The following is a 22575-nucleotide window of genomic DNA, read 5'->3' on the forward strand; positions in this document are numbered from 1 at the left end:
ATAATGATAACATGGGCAGGTAAAGTTGGATTACTTGTGCAAGGCATAGATTATATTTAACGTTGTGGCAGGAAAAGGATTAATGGTCCATGCAGATGAGTACGAGTTGCGGGATCGTACATTGCTAGAACAATCATGCCACAAGGAATGTTGCATGTGGCGGTATGTAAGTAAAGGGTTTCATGGAAAATGTATTAGCTTTTAGCTAGTTATGTGACAACTTAATGATAATTCATTGTAATAATTTTATAACAATGGTTAAGGGATGGAATCCCTTATAAGCCATTGAGTGAGGGGTGAAAACCCTCACGAGCGTTTAATAATAAGATTAAACGTTTGCTGGTTTTCACCCTACGGGGTTTCCAGGGTATATCAGTGTTCAATGGTGTGATTGCCTTTTGTGTCAGTTTGATGATGTTGAATCCTTGATGATGATGATTCTTTATTTGATGTGATAATCATAATGTCCAAGTAAGTGATTAATTAATATGGTTAAGGAAATCATGAAATGGATGCAAGGTTCATGAGACAGTTTATGTTATTACACTACAACAGTGGTTGTTAATGGTTATGTATCTTACTATCCTCTACTGTAATTACTTTATGTACTAATGAACATTATATCTAATGGTTAATGATGAATGTGGAGTTGTGATTTGGATAATTACTTGTGGGTAATTTGTATAAAAAATTCTAACTCCTTGCTTTTACATGTGAGGTTACTGGGGTATGTTACAATTTCCTTGGGTACTTGTCGTGTTTTGTGTGTCTATGGTAGGACATTTATTTTAATTTTTTTTTTCATCCTCAATTTATTTTATTGCCTTTACCACTAAGCTAATAATATTGAACTTTTAAACTTAAGTAAAACATTGCATGTAAATAATTTACAATCTTACGTAAAACATTATATAACAATAATTTACAAAAAATTGTACGAACAATTGTTTAAATAGAATATCCATGGTAATTTACAGATCAACATTACATTTGAATTATAATACATTATCATTTTTGATTTAGTTTTGGACCTATATTAAAAACATGTGTTTGATCAAAATTTCATCATTGATAAAGTATAAATGTTGAAACTTTTCCATAATTAATTTTGACCTATATTTCAAGGATAAAAATAACACACTTTTCACTACATTGGGTTGAAAACAATGTCAAAAGTATGGCTGTATTGGAATGACTACATACATAACTATGAAATGGAAAAAATGAAAAAAGAATTTCACTACATTGGGTTGAAAACAATGTCAAAAGTATGGTTGTATTGGAATGACTACATACATAACTATGAAATGGAAAAAATGAAAAAAGAATAATAAGCTAAAGAATTTAGAAACCCAAGGTACAAATATGTGTTAGAAATTGGGGGCACTTACTCAACTTTAGAAGCGGAAAGAAAGAATCATAACTCTCCCTTATCATTTTGTGAGGTGAGAAATTATATTTCTTACCCTCCTAGATCACTCTTTCCAACCTTTTAAAGCACATGGCCCATTTGAACCTACTTTTAAGCAATGACCTTTAATGGAACCAAGCACTTTAAGTGCGATATAAGTGCTTAGGAAATTGGCACAACAGCTTGATAAACCAAGTGATTTATATATTTTGTATTATAAAAGGTTCATCCTACAATCATGCTTAATAAAATAAATTAATAATAATCACTACAAAATAAAATAAATTAATAATAATCATCAAACAAAGTTACATATCATATTATCAATATTTTTCTAAAAGTTAGATATTCTTAAAAAATAAATAAAATTAAAATTTTAAAATATTACCAAATTATTATTAATAAATATACTAATAATTATTAAAATCCCTTTTATAATTATTAATAATTTATTTTTTCTTTGTTGTTAAAAGTGATAATGAAAAATGATTAATAATTTTTTAAAGTCCTTTTAATAACTATTAATAATTTATTTTTTCTCTACTGTTAAAAGTGATCAATGAAAAATGATTAATATACTTTTTTAATATTTTAATACATTATAGAAAACATTTTTTTTTGCTGCTTTATAATTAGAATAGAGGTAGATGTGTAGGCCCAAACGTTTCACATAAACATTTCACTTATGAACAATAATAAAGGTTTAAAAGTGGATGTGTAGACGTAAATGTTTAACACAAACATTTAACATATAAACAATAATAAGAGGTCAAAAAGTACATGTGTAAGCCTAAATGTTTAACATTTAACATATAAACAATAATAAAATGTTAAAAGTAATATAGAGCAGAATATGGTGGAGATGTTGTAGTGTAAACATTTAAATTTTGGCTCAATTAATAATAAAAAATTAAAAGTAATAAAAATAAAATTCAATTTGTTGTATTGTAATTTTGTTTTGCATGGTGGCTTAGCTCCTCCAACTCAACTTAGAAATGATGCTTTGGGAAAAATTGCATAAGTAATTATATGTTACATTATTCAATGCTAAATTAATAATTGTTGATAGATAAATCATCCTATAGTCTTGCTTTCATAGTGAGTAAAAAATCTATATGTGAAGTGGATAAGTAAATTTCTTGCTCAAACAAAAAAACTTGCATAAATTTAGGCGAGTAGTAACCACTAGTAAGTCTACACATTTACAATTTTACTCCTACATAAGCTGTGAGGAAAACATAAATAAAGTAGTGAGGTAACTCCTGTACTTATATTTTTTACATCTTATTCCTATCCATTTTTTATGCAAAGACTTGCTTTGATTATGGTGGGAAGTAATTGATGGTAGATATGTTATTTACTTGAATATACTTTATAGTAACTCCTGTAAGTATGTTTTTTACATCTTATTCCTATCCATTTTTTATGCAAAGACTTGCTTTCATTATGGTGGGAAGTAATTGATCGTAGATATGTTATTTACTTGAATATACTTTATTTTCAAGTATTTTATTTTTTGATGGTTTTCCTGCAAAGTTTAATAATAAAAAATCACTACACAAATATCTAAAAATAATACATGAATATTGCAACCATATCCATAGGTTATGACATAAAATATGTAAGACAATTATCCACATGGTATTATATTGTTAAAAGACTGCAATAAGACCTTCAAGTGATGATCCAGTAAAATTTTTGAAAATTATTGTTTTTAATAATATTGAAAAATACATATTTATTTTTCAAAGTTAAAAATTATAAATTGCATTGGTCAATGCTTAAATAATAGCGATCAAGAGACAAATATATTGTTAGAGTCCTGCCTAAGCATGGTTTAATAATGATTCCATAACTATATTGAAATTTAATTAATAAACACATACAAACATAATACTTACAATAAACTTACAATATAACAAGTTTCTTAACCATATATATCCACCTCCACTTTACCATGGATATTATTAACTTGTAAATACCATACCATGGCTTATCAATACCAAATGCAAAAAAAACATAACTCATTTCATAATAAAAAATTCTTCTATCATATGGATGGAGGGGGGGAGAGAGAGAGATGGAGCAGGGAGAGAGGATATAGGGAGACAAATAGTGACAGAGTTGGAGGGAGGAGAGAGAGAGAGAGTGATGGGGAGGAGAGAGAGAGGGAGAGAGAGGAATGAAGAGAGAGAGGAGAGAGGGAGGGAGGGAGAGATGGAGTTCAGGGGGGAGAGAGAAGGAGGGAATAACAAAGTCATATATATAGAGAGAGTGTAATACTCCTTAGTAAACATGTAAATATTTGAATTACTTTTTTGAGTTACTTGGCTGACTATGGACCAAGTTAAAGTGTCTAATGTGAATAAGCCACGAACTTGATGAATGTTCATTTTTATTAATAAAAATAATTTGAATAGTCAACAATAAAATTATGAGGAAACTAATGCTATAGTGAATTTCATATTCCATAACAGTTGAAGACAGTTAAAGACAGAGGCAATTGCTTACCCAAACTCCTCTCCCTAGAGATAAAATATCTTGGGTGGAAAAGGAAGCCAAGAGGTGAGAGAGAAAAAAAACCTGAGGCAACCTTGAGGAGAAGGGACCATAAGAATAAACCCTCTAGCAAGATGTTGTAGAGGGAGGCAGGACGCTTCCAGGATAAAAAGTTCTTGAGCTGGTTGGCTAGTGGAACTTTATCTGAAGCTTAAGTGCTCAAAATAAATGACCTAGACTGTAGCTCGTTGGGACCAGGTGGTCTTGGGTGAAACTATGAAGGTTCTTGATCTGAAACTATTTTGGATATGAAGCTAGCTCGGGGGCGGGTTTCAATTGATACACTGATTCTCACTATTGGGAGGAGCATTCTAAGCCCTGTAGTTTTGTGGCCAACTTATCAACTGTAAAATAATAAAATGGATAAGTGAAGATAACTATTTGAATTGCTAGTTTCTTTTCCTATGATTGTTACATGTATTCTGTATGACTGTGAAGTGGTATACATAAGCATTAAAGTTATGTAGGTTGGATTGTTAATGATTTGTGGGAATATTAAGAACATGTTGCTGTATTATGTGTGTTTGTGCAATGGGGTTAGTTCCAAGTCGGAACCAGTGAGGACTGGTTAACCTAGGAACAATCCCTCGACAATTAAATCCATGTCAACTAAATCTACGTCTAAGGGTTAGTTCCAGGCTGGAACCAGTTGGGGACCCGTTAGCCTGGGAAAATCCATTATTCTGGAATTAAGTTTCTTTTAACAACTAAATAAATAAATAAACTAGCTAATTATAAAGACAAATGATCCAGAATGTACTATCCATTTATAAGAAATCCTGTAACCCTCAATGGTGGACCTTTTCTATGATGTACAAGAAAGTAACAACAAAAAATAATTAGAGCCATTATCATTTTTTATTAACACACAAAAAATGGAGATATGCCACATGCATAAGCCATATTGGAATGAGTAATAAATTATTAAGGAAACCTTTTTCAAAACCATTTTTCTCAAAACCATTTTTTTCGAAACTAATAATGCGAGGAGGGGTAATCTCTGTAACACCCTCTTTCCACACTTACCTAAGCTTACCGGTCTACTGGGGTAAATATGTGACGAAGAGTTACTATGATATGATTCAATTCCATAAGTGTAGTTAAGGAAGTGGAACTAACGAACCAACACTTTATAGACCTCCCTGAGGTGCTACAGGACCCCTAGGAGCTAATCCACCACTCCAGGTTCCCAACCCTAGAGTTAACCTAGCCTTTCAATGAATTAAACCCATAGTCTCTCCCATGACATGGGAATGCATGTGACTAGGACCCTTCATTCGCTCCCACATTGACTGCAAGGGAGAAGCTGCAGTGTTTTTCAGCCAGTTCTATGCTAGAGACTGCGAGATTTAAGCCACTTTTTTAGGGCTAGTCTCCAAACCACTGCCTGAAACATGATGAGACTTTACAAGACAATAAATGACACCAAGAAAAATCCTCTAACAAAAAAATTGATTAAGGAATTCACCTAACCAATCGCAACCATGACAGTGATTTCGTCAAACATATCACAAATATGAAATCTATAGGTTTCAACAACAGATCTGAGCATAGGGGTCTCATATTTATCTGAGAATCGGTAAGAAGCATTGATGCCTTATCACATAGCTGTAATATCATCTATTAGGTCATATACCCATTGTTCATTTATTTACTAATCAAAACATGATGAGAGCCATACATCATCGCTATCATAAAAAATGTTCATAACCAACATATAACCAACAAAAATAAAAAGGGTATAATAGCCATAAAAACCACATATGAATCAATACATTTACACATAAAATACCGAGGAGAAAGAGCTCTTATTAATAAATGCATAGGCCGAACAAGTATGGGAAGTCCACGAACTTCCCGACCATACACTAGGTTGAAGAAAATATCTCTTTCATCTAGTCACCCTCGTGCCATAATCCAAGCATGAATGTGGGATCTCATGGAATAAACCAACCAAAACCAAACCAGGGCTTTGAGAGGCCAAACCACCTCAACCCTCAACCAATGATTCCACCTCAGATTCAGACATCGCTAACTATCACCAGATCAGTCTCTACCCAAGATGTCCAGGGCTCCAGAGCATTTGTTTCAACCCAGTTTCCAAGACTAGTAACTCAACCCATGACTGCTGCCAGGCTCCAGAGTGTTTGTCCAACCAAGGCTCCAGGACTAGTAACTCAACCCACAACTGTTGACGAGCTCCAAAGCGTTTGTCCAACCAAGGCTCCAAGATTAGTAACTCAACCCACCAAGGGCTCTAGAGAGTTTGTCCAACCAAGGCTTCCAGGACTAGTAACTCAACCCAAGTTGTTATAAGGATTCTATAGCGTTTGTCCAACCAAGGCTCCAAGACTAGTAACTCAACCCAAGCCGTTACAGGGCTTCCAGAGCATTTTTCCAACCAAGGCTCCAGGAACTAATAACTCAACCCACAACCAAAGGAATATGAGTGCTAATCAGGAAAAAAAAGTAAAACCCACAATACCATGGCTATCCAGGAAATGGAAAAACTAGGGAAAACCATTGTCAATCCAGGAAATCCTCTATGCCAATGACAACTCATAACCAAGAACCCACATGCATGTTCCATGCATGTCAAAACTAGCAAGGAAACCATACATGCAACTCGATACCTGCAAATAAATCGAACTGTAGCTGTTGATCCTGTTGTCCTCTTGCGCTTCCTTCTTTCCTTTGCCTTCTTGCTCCAAATCCCAAGTATGCCACACTCCTCTAAGAGTACTCCAAGGAACTCTAAGTTTCCAAGAGTAAGCGAGAGAGAGAGAATAAAAGAGAGCTCCGCAAAAACCTATCAAAAAGCTACCAACTGATCCTCATAAGCCTTTTTATCAATGAGGCCTCTATTTTCTTCATTTTCTATTATTTTTGTTCAATTTCCTCCTCACATGAAACCTGCGACCTTTCACCTTCGTTTTCTCCTAATTTCCATTATTTTAATAAGTAAAATACCATTTAATGCCTCATGCCTTTCCAAAGCCTTTTCCATTGCTTTTTCCATTTTCCTTAGCCATTAATAAACCGAAGTGACACCCCACTAGGATGTTTTCTTCCCACCATTCAGCTTGGAATATGTGTCCCATGACCTTGGTATTATATTTTTTACATGTATTTTTAACCAAGGTTGTTACAGAACTACCCCCCTTGGGGGAAAACCATCCTCGGTGTTCAATGACACCTATAACCAACAAGACTACTAAAAACCAAAACATACTGCCCATGGAGCTTTATTAGACAACTCGTTGCAGTATTTACAATGACACCCTGCTGAAAACATGACAACCATACTGTTTACTAGAGCTTTATAGCACAACTCGTTGCAGTATTTACAATGACACCTTACTGAAAACATGACAACCATACTGTTTAATGGAGATTTATAATACAACTCATTATAGTATTTATAATTACAACCACATATATTCTTATACACATTTTTTTCAACCAACAAATAATCATACTGTCTATGGAGCTTTATAAATCTAGTTCGATACAATATTTGCAATAATATACAAATATACACATATGCACATTTTCTCAACGAACAAATAAAGGGTTATGATGCCTGCATCTACAACAAGGGAATCCATAGGTTCACACCTCCACCCTCAAAGTAATATCAGGATTCACCTCCTTCCCAAGAAGTCAAAAATCCATTGCCAAAGTCAAAGATGCGTCCACTGTTCAACGCTACAATCTTGTGCCACTTGTCCTCTAAGTGAACAATTACCGGCTCATTGTTCCAAGGCACACCCCCAATGTGCATCTGATTCCATCTGGAAATGCTAATGACCAAAACAAATCCATCCTCGACCTTCCCTTCTCTGCTACATAGTCCCTCGGGCAATTTGATCACCCCCTTCTGTGCAGTCACACACCTTCCAAGTTCCACTGGCACCCCCATCCTAGGCAGTCCATCCCTTTGCAAGGTTTCCTCGCATCAAAAGGTCCAAAAACCAAGGCATATCCTTGCCTCAAAACCATCATACTATTCATAGCATGCTCATGACAATCAATGGACATTATTGGGTACTAGTGTTCCACAATGACCCTGCTCCTGAATGCTTTACCAACATAGTGCTGCCTATTCCAATTCCTTTCACTGATGCTGCTAATTCTTGCAGTCAATTTCAACGATTCCAACCGGGCATTGCATGCTTTCCTGTACCAAGCACATAATTTCCATTAGATTCAAAACAAATTGAAGTGGATTCAAATCATACCTCATTGGTAGTTCGTCAATAAGGTACACTTGCAACTCTGTTTACTTCCTGTCACAACAAGTCAAACTAGCTTTTTGATAAAATCATCATGAATAAACATATCACATATGGTTAGCTCAAAATGCAACCATCATAAATTAAAATAACGAACCACATGAAATCATCATAAACGTAATCATAAATCACATGTAGCCATCATAAGTCAGAATCATAGATCACATGCATAATAAAACTGAAATGGAGTATTGATACTTGTCCTTTAATCGATCCTTTTCGTCTGCACACTGGATCGATTTCCATACTTGACAAACACCCAGTGCCTTCTCTTCAACCATGTACAGATACACATAGTGTACACCACAAACATATAACCACACACCATACATTACATGCATCTACACCTGACATAGAACACATACACCTACACCCAACGTACATGATGACACATAGCCCTGCATCTGGTGTACGACACAACATAATACATACACCTACACCCGGTGTACAACACAAAACAATACATATGCCCACATCTGGTGTACAACACAATATATATACATACACAGAGTATAACAAAACGAATACACATGTCATGATACCACAACTACACAATGCACATACATAGTACCGCATGTCCGCAACATAACATGTACGACATGCACATAATACAACATGTATGCCAATACCACATGTACAACATGTACACAGTAGCATCTGTACATAACACCACTTGCATAACGTGTACACAACATCACATGTACATGACACCACATGCACACAACACCACATATACAATTATGCACATAACACCATATGTACATAGCACCACATGTACAACATGCATACAACACCACATGTACATAACATTGCATATACAACATGTACATAACACCATATGTACACAACACTGCATATCTAACATGCGCACAACACCGTGTTGGAAATACTGAGAGGGGGGTGAATCAATATTTATTTTCAATTGTTACTTTTACCAGTTAGAACATTTATATTTAGAACACAAAATGAACAATAAGAATAAATGCTTTTATTAATTTCTTTTTCACAATAAATCAAGTACAATGTATATAGGGCTCCAACCTTAGATGAAGACACCGATCTTCAATCTCCCAGGCTCTAACCTGTTGCCAAGCACCAACTTGGACTTTTGTGAGGCTCCAACATCTAGGGAAATGACCCTATCTTCTCAAGGTACCGACCTTGCGTTTAGAGGCTCCAACCCCTAAGGCACCAACCCTTCTCTAGTATAGACTCTGATCTGGTTTCTTGAGGACTTCGATCATCTAGGGCTCCAACCCTATCTTATCCAAGGCACCAACCTTGAGTTTAGGAGCACCAACTCTAAGGGCACCAATCTTATATTTTCCAAGCACCAACTTGGACTTTCCAAGGCACCAACCTTGTCAATTTTGAGACACCAACCCAAGGGCTCCAACCCTATAGCTTCACTTTGTCAAGGTATGTTTGGTTGAACTTCACAGCTCCCAAAGTCTTCTTCATCGAGCCCTGTCAATCTTCAGCTTCACTGTAATCTTCACGTTACATCATCAATGACAACCTTGATCCTTTCACATGAAGGTGTCTCTGCTGTCCTTCATATTACCCAACCACTTTCTCCAAGGTCAGTTCACGATGACTAATGCATCATGGTCTCCAAGATTAACTCCAAGGACATCTAGGGATTCTCAACAATGTGTCTACAATAAGCTTCACTAAGCCTCAAATTATGTGACAATCCACAATATGAGGTCTGCAATGATTAACCACACAGTTCATGTTCTATTCCTTGTAAGGCCGAGCTCTGTACACTGTAACAAGGCTAAAATGAGGTCTGAGCAGGATGAGCTCTGTACACTGTAACAAGCCTGAAATGAGGTCTGAGCAGGCCGAGTTCTGTAATAAAGGAACAAGTTCGAGCATCTGAGAAAGGTCAAAGTTACAAACCTATAATAGGTTGAGTTGCAGGTCTGTACTAGCCTGAAATTGTAGGTTTGTAATTCGGTCTACAATAAAGACTGAGCTGAGGTCTCTCCAATGAAGTCTGTAGCTTAATAAGGGATGTCCTAAGGTTCCTCCAACAAAAAGAAAAGTCTGTAATTAATCCTGAGATCTGTACCAATTTCCAATAAATGATAAATAATCCTTGTTTAGAACCCAAACCAGAGAAAGATATATTTGCAGCTCCACGCCCTTCTTTATTCTTCTCACTTCAAGTCCGAAATCTGTCTCTGTGCTTGACCAAAGTGATGGATGATGAAATGAATTTTGAAACCACTATAAATAGTGGTTTTTGCACAAAAAAATGAAAGGACACGTACTTGTTTGGAGGCCGACTTGTGTAGGCTTGTTTAGGTCATCTTACTAGGCATAAAAATAACTTTAACTTGTAAAATCAATAACTTTCAAACTACTTGGAGTTTTGGGCCAAGTAATAACTCATTGGAAAGCTAAAAATATGCTCTAAACGATGGCGAAGGTCTCATAGAGAAATTCTACTTCTAAGGTAGTAAAAAATATTTTTTAATGTGACTGGTCATTTATTGGTGCAAAATTGGAGGTAGGTTCATTTTCCCTTCTTCAACATGTCATTTCCTTCTTCATCATAGGGTCACCATATCATAAATGATATGTCATCAAACATATGCTACATCATGTAGTCTTCCATTATTAGGATCGCCAGAGGTAAGGTCATAAAGGATTATGGCTTCACATTATCAGAGGTTTGTCATGTCATCATGTGTTTATCATCAAGATCATCTAAGGTAGGACATGTCATCATGTGTATGTCACATAAGTCATCAAGAGATTCTAGATCATCAAGGTGTATTGACATATTTATCAAAGATGAGTTATAGTCATCCTTTATCCAATGTCAATAATATTTTCCAATGACAAATTGACATCAATGACAACCTATATTAAAAATCTCCCCCTTTGTCATTTATGGAAATATTCTTGCCCTTCCAATATTCTCTCCCCCTTTGACATCAATGGAAAATGAGATTCCCAAATACTCCCCTTGTCAAGCTGCTTCTTTTCTTCATGAATATTAGTTCTTCATAGGTATGTTACTCCCCCTGTCACGGTGCTCTTCTTTCTAGCAATGTGGTTCATGATAGATGTGCTTACATACCTTCATGTGATGAACCAACTCCCCTTGTCTGCAAAACCTCCTCTAGCTCAGAAAAGATTACCTGCTTAGTGATCAAGTGGAAGACATCTTCAACAACAGTCCATTGGATAGATAAGAGATCATGTTCTTCAATGGAGTGTTCCTGAGAAATGATCTATCAAAGAATGATTGTCAATATAGCTCATCAAGGATTTCATAAGGCCCATTCATGGATGGTTTTTGCAAGAATGTTTAATCATCATAAGCTCCCCCTAACTGTATGCATGGTATTCCTTTTGGCAGAGTCTCCCCATCAAATACTTGGAATATCAAGGATAACTTCATCAGGTCAACAACATGTGTTGTTGGCTGGAGTGTTCAAGAGACTTTTGGATTCAATTTGCTTCCTTCTCCATACTTGTGTAACTTTCTTCTCTGGCATGGTTCTAGCTTGTGTAGGGCCCAAGTCAAGTTACAATTACGTGCCATATGTCCAATGTTATGACACTTGAAGCACTCTATGTTGTTCATGAATAAGAATTCATGTCTTCTTGTAAAATTGCTTCTCGAAGATTGTCAGGGACCATTAAATATGTCTTTGTGATATGCCCTACAATCTTTTGCCATGTGCCAAAAGTTTGTACAGGAATAGCAATAACCAAGTAATATTTGGTACCTGGGAGAAGAAGGTTTCCTTGATGTACTTTTGAAGTCTTTTTTCCTTGGGATCCTTTGATGATAACCATTGCTTCTTGCATCCTTGATACCATCTGCATTTCTTCTTGGAGTAGGATTTCTTCCAATGTCAACTTGACTCTTGCCTTTGCTGGGAGCATCAACATTTCTTCCTGGCTTCCTCACATCCTTGTTGTTTGAATCATTTTTCTTCTTGCTTGAGGATTCACTTGCATAGCCAAGGCCTAATTTATCAGGGGGAGACCTTTTATGACTTAGGATGTCATCTAGGGTTTGAGAACTCATCAAGTTCTTAGTCAACAAATCAACTTCCTTTTTAAGAAAGACAATTTCTTCCTTCATTTTCTTGCATTCTTCATCCTTCTTTGAGAGTATGATCTCCATTTCTTCCTTCATATTGGTTGCTTCGCATGATTGGGCCTTAAGTGAGATGATTTCTGCTCTTAACTTGATGATGTCATCATCCTTCTCTTCTAGTTAGCATGTCATGGTGTTTTTCTCCTTTTCTATTTTATCAACTTGTCCTTCTAAGAATGCCAATGCTTCTATTGCCTTCTTAGCTCCCTGTGCTTATTTTCTTGCTTCTTCAGTTGTGATCTAAGGGAGGAGACCTCTTCCTTGTATTGACAAGTCTCTACTTCAAGTTTGTTCATGCTCTTGTGCCTTTTTTCGAGGTGGCTTGACAAGGTATCTTCCCGTTTCTTTTCCTTATCTAATTGATTTGTCATGGATATGATTTTTTCATGATGATTTCTCTTGTTTTTATTAAATTCTTCATTAATCTTGGCGAGCTCCTCATCTCTTTCTTGTACTTGAAGCTTGACATGGTCAACTTCCTTCCTTGTCTTGTCTTGGTCACCAACTTGCGCTTTCTTCTTAAGTTCCTTATTTTCATTTTTTAAATTGTTAATCTCTTCTATGGCAACCATATGTTTAGTGAGGAGATCTTCTTCAAAATCTTCTTCATTCTCTTCATCTTCTAAGTCTTCTTTAGCCTTGATGTTATCACTCTCATCTTCAGCTTCCTTGATGGGCTCTGGATTTCCTTCTCGTTTTCCATCGTTTTCTTGACTAAAGATCATTGTCAATGCTCCTTTTGAGTGAAGATCATGAAGTTTATCCCATATGCCTTTTGCTGATGAACATTTTTCAAAATTGGCCTTCATAGAATCAGGTAGCCCATTCAAGATTTCTTTCATTTCTCTTGTATTATGTTCCTTGGATTCTCTATCCATCATGCTATCAACAATCACTGATTTCCAGACTTCAATGCCTTGAGTCTTTAAGAAATTCCTCATTATTGCCTCCCATATATCAAAGTTTCCATTGAACAATGGAGCCTTCACAAATTGATTGACTTCAATTTCGGTGGTTGAGGGAGACACATCTTTAGGAGGATTGGAACCTTTATTCCTTGGTTTAACCATTTGTGTTCTAATGATCAACCTTCAAGCTGTTAGGCTTTGAGTGAAGGCACTGGCTCTGATACCAATTGTTGGAAATACTGAGAGGGGGGTGAATCAATATTTCTTTTGAATTGCTACTTTTACCATTTAGATCATTTATATTTAGAACACAAAATTAACAATAAGAATAAATTCTTTTATTAATTTATTTTTCACAATAAATCAAGTATAATGTATATAGGGCTCCAACCCTAGATGAAGACACCGATCTTCAATCTCCCAGGCTCCAACTTGTTGCCAAGCACCAACTTGGACTTTTGTGAGGCTCCGACCTCTAGGGCACCAACCTTATCTTCTGAAGGCACCGACCTTACGTTTAGAGGCTCCAATGCCTAGGGCACCAACCCTTCTCTGGTACATACTCCGATTTGGTTTTTTGAGGACTCCGATCCTCTAGGGCTCCAACCCTATCTTATCTAAGGCACCAGCCTTGAGTTCTGCTTTAAAATGGATTTACAATAATATATCTTATTTTAAAATATAATTTAATGGTGGATAACTTGTAAAAAGTTACAAGTTCAAATTTAGAGTAGGATAGAGTATTTGTTATTACAACCATATAAATTAAATGACTAATAAATGCTAATAATCAAAACACATATCCATCTAACAAGATTCTTAATTATGGAGATTCAACCTGCTTTACTATGGAGATTTTTAACCTATAAATAAGCTTTGTTATGATACCACAGACCAAACCATGGTTTACTAATACCACATAGCTTAAAAAGCCATACCTTATTCATATTTTATTTTTATTTTTATAAATTAATCAATTTAACTAAAAAGGAAAAATGATATAACTATTTTAACATAAATCTCAACTTTTGATTTGTAACTATTGTTACAAATATTTTATAATATTATATTAAAATTAAATCCATACCATTTACTTAATAATTATTAATAATTAAATAACAATTATTAAATTTTTAATCCAAAATAAACACACTTATTAATATAATTACACAATTACACGTTTTTTATATTAAAATAAAAAACTAATAAAACATACATAACCTAACATTAAAATTGTTATTATACTACAAATATTATTTATATTATATTATTATTATAATATAAATCTTATATATAACATAAATATTATTTACTCATATTTAATATTTAATATATATATATTTATTTCGATTTTGGTTTTTTATTTTTATTTTATTTCACAAAACGAATTGAGAATACATACAACGTTACTCAACAGAGTATTGAGTATTGATTTATTTGATTCGTCAATACATTTTTTTTTCAGTACGAAAAAAACAAGATTTATATTAATATGTGCACTGTATACATATGACACTGCCTTATAGAGCAATATACGATCAAAAATGCTGTAGAAAAGGCTGAAAATATAATACGATCCAATCCATCATGATCCTCGAATAGGCAGGGCAGCTTCATTTTCCAGGAACTTGATCCAGATCAAAAGATATACAGATAGAGAGCATTCATAGCAAAAGATCAAAATGTACCTTATTGTTCATACTAGAGGAGACAAGGGAAAGACAACATACCTCTAAATGTGAGCATCAAAGGATAGAATATAGGAGAAACAAAAATCAGAGAGATTACTAGATACCAGGAATGTAGAAGTCCTCTATCAAATATATAGAGTCTTGAATTTGCACCTCCAGTTTCCATATACTAGGATCAATTGAAAGTCCCTTCTTTGATAGGGAGTCTGCCACAGAATTCAGAGACCTGTCCACGTGAGAGATGGAAAAAGACTGAAGACTTGACCATAACATTTTAATCATATTAATCCATCCAGAGAGAGAAGGATTCCTGTTAATTAGCTTCCTTATGGCCAAACCTATAGTGTTTTTTGAATCTCCATAAATATGCAGCCGTTGAATATTCAGGAAGGAGGAAAACTGTAAGAGACCCACTAATGCCACAGCCTCCCCCTTATTGTTAGATCCACTTCCACCATACCAATAAATAGAATAGTGAAGGTCTTCCACCATCGATATGAAAACTCCACAAGCACACATTCCCCTTTGTGCAACACCATCAAAAAAAGCCCTTGGATACTCCATCGACTGCAAAGAAAAGATGCTAGCGCTGTGTGTTTTTTCTGCAGAATCTTTTTTTGGAATGGAGAGGTACGTCGAGGTAATCTGTTCAAACAGAGGTAGATATGTACCTTTCCCCTCACGGAATATGGCATTATTCCTTTTCTTCTAGACTGACCAGAAAAGCAAAAGAGGAATGGATCTATGTGCAACTTTCTGCGATCCCCACCAACTAATGGCCTCCTTGACATCTGTGTGATCTATAAGATGAAAACCAAAATATGCTGCTAGATCCTTCCATAACTGATAGGTATAGCTACATGTAAGAAAAATATGATTACTATTCTCCTCCCCATTTTTACAAAGCAGGCAAATACCAGGACCATGCCAATGCCTTTTTTGGAGATTCTCCCAAGCTAGAATCTTATTATGGAAAACGAGCCAGGAAAAGTGAATAATTTTGTTAGGCACCCCAGTTTTCCATAAAGAGGCAGGAAAGGTATATTGAAAAGGAGTTGGAATCGACTTAACCAAAACCAGATAGATCTCTTTGAGATTTAATTCATCATGTCTCTTAACACCTCTCCATGTCAGTTGATCCTTACCGTCAGAATTGCAAATACCAGAGCCCCTAATTGATATCATAATACTGTTCCACTACGGAGCATAGGCTTGACTTAGGCCCAAGGACTGCAAATTTTTCCATATAGGAAAAACCCCTTGCCAGTCTTCAATAAGTTGATTCCAATAAAAGGTTCCCGATCTGTGCAAAGCAGAGATGATAGATCGAGGGAAGCTAAAATCCTCTCCCAGCCCAATAATATGATCATAGCCAATGAGCACATCTGTCCCATTTTGGATATGCCAATATAAATTCTCAAGAAAGAAGGATTGAATTCTGCGAAAGCTATTCCAGATGGCAGATCCCTGAAATTTCTCAATAGTACCAACATGATACCAGAAAGTGAGATCTTCGTTCTCCATGTACTTTCTTCTGATGGTATCACTCCAAAAACTGTTCCCATTAATACTCCTCCAAAATGATTTACATAAAAGGGCTTTACCAAAATTCCTTATATTCATAATACCCCATCCGCCCAAGATATTTGCGAGGGAGATTTTTGAGAGATTGGTCAGATGGTATTTACTTTTATGTTTTCCACCTCTCCAATTGAAATTTGCCATGAGCCTGTTCAGATTAGCAATGATGTTGGAGGGAAAATAGAATAAGTGGGTCCAATAAACAGTGATCTGTGCCAGAACTGATTGTGCCAACACTTCCCTGCCCGCAATGGATAGGCATTTAAACTCCCATCCTTCAATTCTCTTGTAAACCCTGTCTGTTAACCACAACCAATCAGAACTTTTGTAACCTGCAGGTCTGAGGTGAAAACCCAAATATTTAAAGCCCTCCTTCAAGGACTTTGTACCAATATTAAAGAGAGCCGATAGATAATTCGAAGATTCCTTGTCATCATCATCAGAGAAAAAAGAAGATTTTCCTTCATTTATGTAGAATTCAGAAGCATTTTGAAATTTCTTTAGAATTTCATGAATGCAACGCCAAGATAGCTTACAAATCATACCAAAAATCATGATATTGTCGACAAAAAGACTGTGGGAAATATGAGACCCACGACATATTCTGATAGGTTTAATTTTGTTTCTTTTACCGCCCCATTAATGTGAAGACTGAGGGAATCCATGACCAGAATAAACAGGAGAGGAGACAGAGAGCAGCCCTGACGAAGGCCTCTGGCAGCAGCAAAATAATTTGTAGGGAGACCATTAATGAGGATAGCAAAATTCACTTTCTCAACAGATGCCATAATCCATTCGATACATTCATACTTTAGGCCAATCTTACAAAGAATGCATCTAAGGAATCCCCAGTCTAAGCTATCATATGCTTTCCTCAAATCCAATTGAAGAATGGCCACACCAATCTTTTTGAGATGGAGGGAATGTAAACATTCTTGTGTATTCGCCGCCACAGCCTCAATTATATTTCTATCGTTTAGAAAACCATGTTGTTCTAAGGAAATATGATTTGACAAAATATTTCGGATTCTATTGGAAATAATCTTAGAGGAAATTTTATAGATAGCATTGCAGAGAGAGATCGGTCTGAAGTCTGAAAAAGAATTAGCTTTCTTCTTTTTGGGGATAAGGGTGATATATGTTGACGTATAATGAGGATGAAAAAATCCTCTCATTTGCGACTCCTCCACCATCCCCAGGTTGTCTTTCTTGAGAAGATCGAAGAAATGGAGATAAAATTCAATAGTCCAGCCATCAGGGCCGAGAATTTTATATTTTTTGAAAGATTTCATTACCTCCAATAGTTCATCTTCAATAACTGGTTGGAAAAGGGAATCATTTTGTTCCTCATTAAACATGGAAGGAAAAGGAGCAATTCCCCATAAGATGTCCTCATAGTTAATATTATCTTTTCTTTTGTAGAAATTTTTAAAATATGAAAGAGCTTCCATTGAAATTTCCTCTTGTGAGGAAAGTTTGTCCCCACTATCAGTTTGAATTTCCCAGATTGAATTTATATCTCTCCTATGATTTGCAAATCTATGGAAAAACTTAGTGTTTTGATCTCCTTCTTTTAGCCACAATGCCCTGCTTTTTAACCTCCATGTAGATTCTTCTATTGCAAGTAATTTGTGCCTTTTCTTTTCCAGATCATGTATTTTATTGTGAACCAAAAAAGATATATTACTTCCTTTGAATTCCCCAGCTATTTCATCCACACTGTCTTGTATCTCTATCAGAGCAGCACTGTTAGCTTTTCGCTTGTTTCTCTGCCAGGCAATAACCTTGACCTTTAGTTCCCGCAGAGTATCCAAGAGTTTTTGGGAAGGAGAAATAATCTAATTTGTGCTGCTAGAATGCCAATTTTTTTTTACAAGATCGTTGAACTCCTTGTCCTCCAACCAGACTCTATTAAATTTATAAGGAAGACCTTTCTTGTAATTCCTATTACCCCAAGATAAAGTAATAGGTCTATGGTCAGATATGAAGCAATTAATGACATAGGAAATAGGCCTGCCCAATCGAACCAGGAGGTTATCTGAGATCAAAAATCTGTCCAGGCTTTTAGCCAGATAAGAGGAACCAATTCTGCCATTATTCCATGTAGGACCCGCACATTGGGGAAAAATGTCTGTCAAATTATGATGAAGTAAGGCTTCCTTAATACTACCCGCTAATGGATCCATCTTTCTTCCCCTGCCCCAAACCTCATCCCCACATAGCGTACAATTTAAGTCCCCTCCCATGAGAAATAGATTTAACTCCAAAAGCTCCGAAGATAAAACCCTGTTCTAGAAGAGGCGACGATCCTTATAAGGGCCATAAATGTTTAAGATATGGATAGAATCAGAAAAACCCCGAATATTTGCAAGTAGGAGAATTCCAGCAAAACATTTAAAAGCTTTAGCCGCAATCCATAATGGATTCCAAAGGATAACAAGTCCCCCAAAAAGTCCATTAGCATCAGTAGCGACAATGTGCCATTGAGAAAACATACGACGAAAGTATATAATTGAAGCCTCAACAAAATGCATTGTTTCTTGAATTAAGATAATATTAGGATTGTTGTTGGTAAAGATCTTCTTTAGGGAAAGGAATTTTTGGTCCGCCCCCAGACCCCTAATATTCATTGAGATGATGCTAGTCATAGTTGACTGTCAGTGGCCAATCCTGCTCCAAGGGGCCCATTATCAGATAGTTCAATAATTGGAATATCAATCAGGGAATGGTCCAAATTCCTAGAAGAAACAACAGATCTTCCTCGGAAATGTCTAGTGCCTCTATTATGCTTTGTCCTTACTGTAATATTTCGAGCAGAATTTGCACTGATGTGAGGAGATGAAGCAGATCCTGGTTTATGAATAGTGAGAGGGGATAGAGCAAGGGATGATTTCTTTAAAAGCATGTCCAAATCACTTCCTACCGATTTCGTAGGAGAGGAAATTAGAGAGTTTGGAGGAGTAATAAAGGGACATGGAATGTTCTTATTTTGCGACCCAGGCTTCCAATTAGGTCCAGATATCTTCCCCGAATCAGAGAGTGGAGACAAATCAGAAACAATTTCTTTTCCTTTTCCTTTTTTAAGAGAGGAAGAAATGTTCGGAGAAGGGGATGCTGAAGGGACATAAGTAATATGTGATATAGGATTCGAAATAGGTTTAGGATGAGGAAATTGTGGAGGAGGAGGAACTTCGCTACATGGAAGAGGTTCCAGAGGGGGAGATATAATCGGTAGATCAGAAACAAAACCCTGTGAGGAGAACTTTCTAGGAGATAAGGATACAGATCGATAGTCCTTCTTGGGGAAGTGGCAGGCCTTGGAGTGTGGAGATAGAAAGGTAGATAATGATTTGGACGTACCTCGAGAAGGCGACCTGCTATTAATAGAATTCCAGCCACCTGTCGAATCCTTTTGCTTTGGTACTGGAGAATTATGCATAAATTGGTTATTCTTCTTAAAATTTTTGTCCCAACGATGACGATTACAATTTTCTTTCAGGTGACCTATTCTATGGCATGTGGAACAACGAAATGGGACACCCCAGAAATCCAGCCTTTGTCTCAAATTTAAATCTCCCCACATAAGCTCAATATGGTCTGGAAATCCACCTCGAAATTCCTTTTCTATTAGAATCCACACAACTCTTTTATCCTTAGCACCCAAGCATTTCGGGTCAACGTATACAAACTTCCCAATTGCATTTCTTATATCAGATAGAGACTCACGGGTCCATAGTTCTATAGGAAGGCTAGGGAGTTTTACCCATATGAGATTGTTGGAAGGAGTATTTTTAAGAGGGTTATAGCTTATGTACCATTTGTGGAGGGCCAAAAAGCTCTTCTCGTGTACCCAAGAAATAGATAGGATTTTCTTTAGATCTTTCTCGTCCAGGAAATGGAAACTATACCAGTGTCTCATTAGTCTCACAATTTTTGGAATATATCCAAGCAAATGGTTCCAGCGTTTCCCTAGCCAAGACCGCATTTGTGACTCGCCCATATCTAGGAAATGCCACTGTCCAACCAGAGCTCTTTTCTGTAAACTTGTAATTCTATCAGCAAGAAAGGCACTATCGAGTTTGCATGCAGAGGGTGGCAAAATAGTCTTCATAGGCTGTTGTTTCCTTCTACGTCGTGGGAACTCATCCCCGCCACCTTCTATATCACGTTCCTTCATGGAGATAGGAGGAATAATAGTATTTGCCAACTCAGAATGCCAATCCTTTCGTAAAGTACCGCTAGCAAAAGCATTTTCAGCTTCGATAGCGGCTCGTACTAAGGCTGACGAAGCGGACACGTCAGAGAGGATCTCCATGTGTATCGCAGAAATGGACAATAGATTTTACACAAAGATAGCTCAACGGAGGGGTAAAGAGGGTGATGCATATGGCACAGAAAGCAAGGAGGATATAAATTAAACTGTACAGAACCAAAAAAGGCTAAGATAATATGAAATACGGAAAGATAGGGAATTCGCAGAAGCTAAATCTGGATCTGATTCACTTAAGGGAGGATATAGTTAAAAATTAGAAATCCTTCAGAGAAGTACATACAGGCAGACAGACTTTACATGTGCCATATATAAATAAAGCTAATATTAATAAGAGGGAAAGAAGAATTCAAAATTATGACGAAGATGACGGCTAAGAAATAATCCCAAATCGTGTCACCCGTACCAGCCAAACACCAACCCAAACTTTCCGCCTAAACTTACAGAGAATGGAATCGGAATACAGGATACCGACACCGGAAAAACCAGACTAAGCAACTACCTATAGAGCCAAGGCAGAAAACCCTTACGCAGAGGACTACCCATGCTCTCATGTAGCCAATAATCAATGAATTTTAGGAGAAATTACTTTTTAAACGAAAAAAAGACCATAATAAATTGTATTAAGAAATATCCGGAAAACAACAAAAACAACTGTAACAAATACACCAACATTTCCCTATTCTGCAGCGAAAATCTGTGCAGGGACGGGAAATAATGAAATAGTTTGTAAAGATTGTACACGAAAAATACGAAGAAAAGACCTCCTTGATAATCAGAATAGAACCCTGAAAGAGAATTTCTAGTCTAGCAAAATACATTCTCTTTTATCATAGAAGATTGCATGAAAACAGAACAGAAAGAAAGGTTTGAGCTTTTTTCACAGGGAATATAAGAAACAGGGATATATTAGGCCCCACAAAAACTGGAAACAAAATATGGAAACCAAGAAACGTACCTCTGTGGTCCACGCAAGGCCTTCATTATGTGGAGAAACTCTGAACCATCGTATACACCAGTCATATTACTAGAACGAACCAGAGCTGCCAACGATGCCGCAGGGAAACTCAAAACTGGAAGATGTTCACAGGTTCACTTACAGGCCAGTAGGACTATCAAGGACCCGACAGTAAAAAGGAGGAAAAAAGGAAATGCTCAGCACTCCTGTTATACTCCAGTGAGTATAACAGAAAGGAAAGTTCCTTTCCACTCTAGCCTGGACAAATGAAGGAAAACTCACTAATGGCGAAAAAGAGTAGATTTAAACAGATTATATCTACCTCCGAACTTGACTCTTATCTTTAGGGCAGGGACGCGTGTAAGGAAATGGCCTAGAAAGTTCAGGGAAGGTTGCAAGATGTCGGAAAGGCAATGACATAGAGCCTGTTGCAGAGGACTCGCTAAATGCCAAAAACTCGAAATAATGAGACATGAAACGTCTCACCATTCGAAACTATAACACGCGTCGAGGGCATGGAACAAGTCCAAGAGCCACGTGCCACTGCAGAAGCCATTTATGTCAAGCTAAACGCCAAAAGAAAGTAATAAATGGGATCTGAAAGACATCTCACCTAAAAGAAGAAAGACATACGTTAAAATAGCTGGTTGTCGGATAAGGCCACGCGCTGGTGTATGGATGCTAGCCATGATTGCAGAAGCCCTTGCGCATAGCAATAGAGTTCCCTGGATCTGCATTCCTCACCCACTAAGATTCGTCGATACATACAATGCTAT

General features: G+C 36.4%; 1 long non-coding RNA gene across 1 annotated transcript; it reads right to left on the minus strand.

Moving 5' to 3' along the window:
- Positions 1-7465: 7465 nt before the first annotated feature.
- On the minus strand, positions 7466-22055 carry LOC149221206 (uncharacterized). Its single transcript, XR_016248818.1, has 2 exons — positions 21800-22055; positions 7466-8150 (listed from the first exon to the last, which is right to left on the minus strand). It is a non-coding gene; the product is annotated as an uncharacterized LOC149221206 (long non-coding RNA).
- Between the last annotated feature and the right edge of the window lie 520 nt (positions 22056-22575).

Source organism: Pinus tabuliformis, chromosome Q (genome assembly GCF_031772625.1).
Source record: "Pinus tabuliformis cultivar Carrire ecotype Pingquan chromosome Q, CPIR1, whole genome shotgun sequence".
NCBI classification, from domain to species: Eukaryota; Viridiplantae; Streptophyta; class Pinopsida; order Pinales; family Pinaceae; genus Pinus; species Pinus tabuliformis.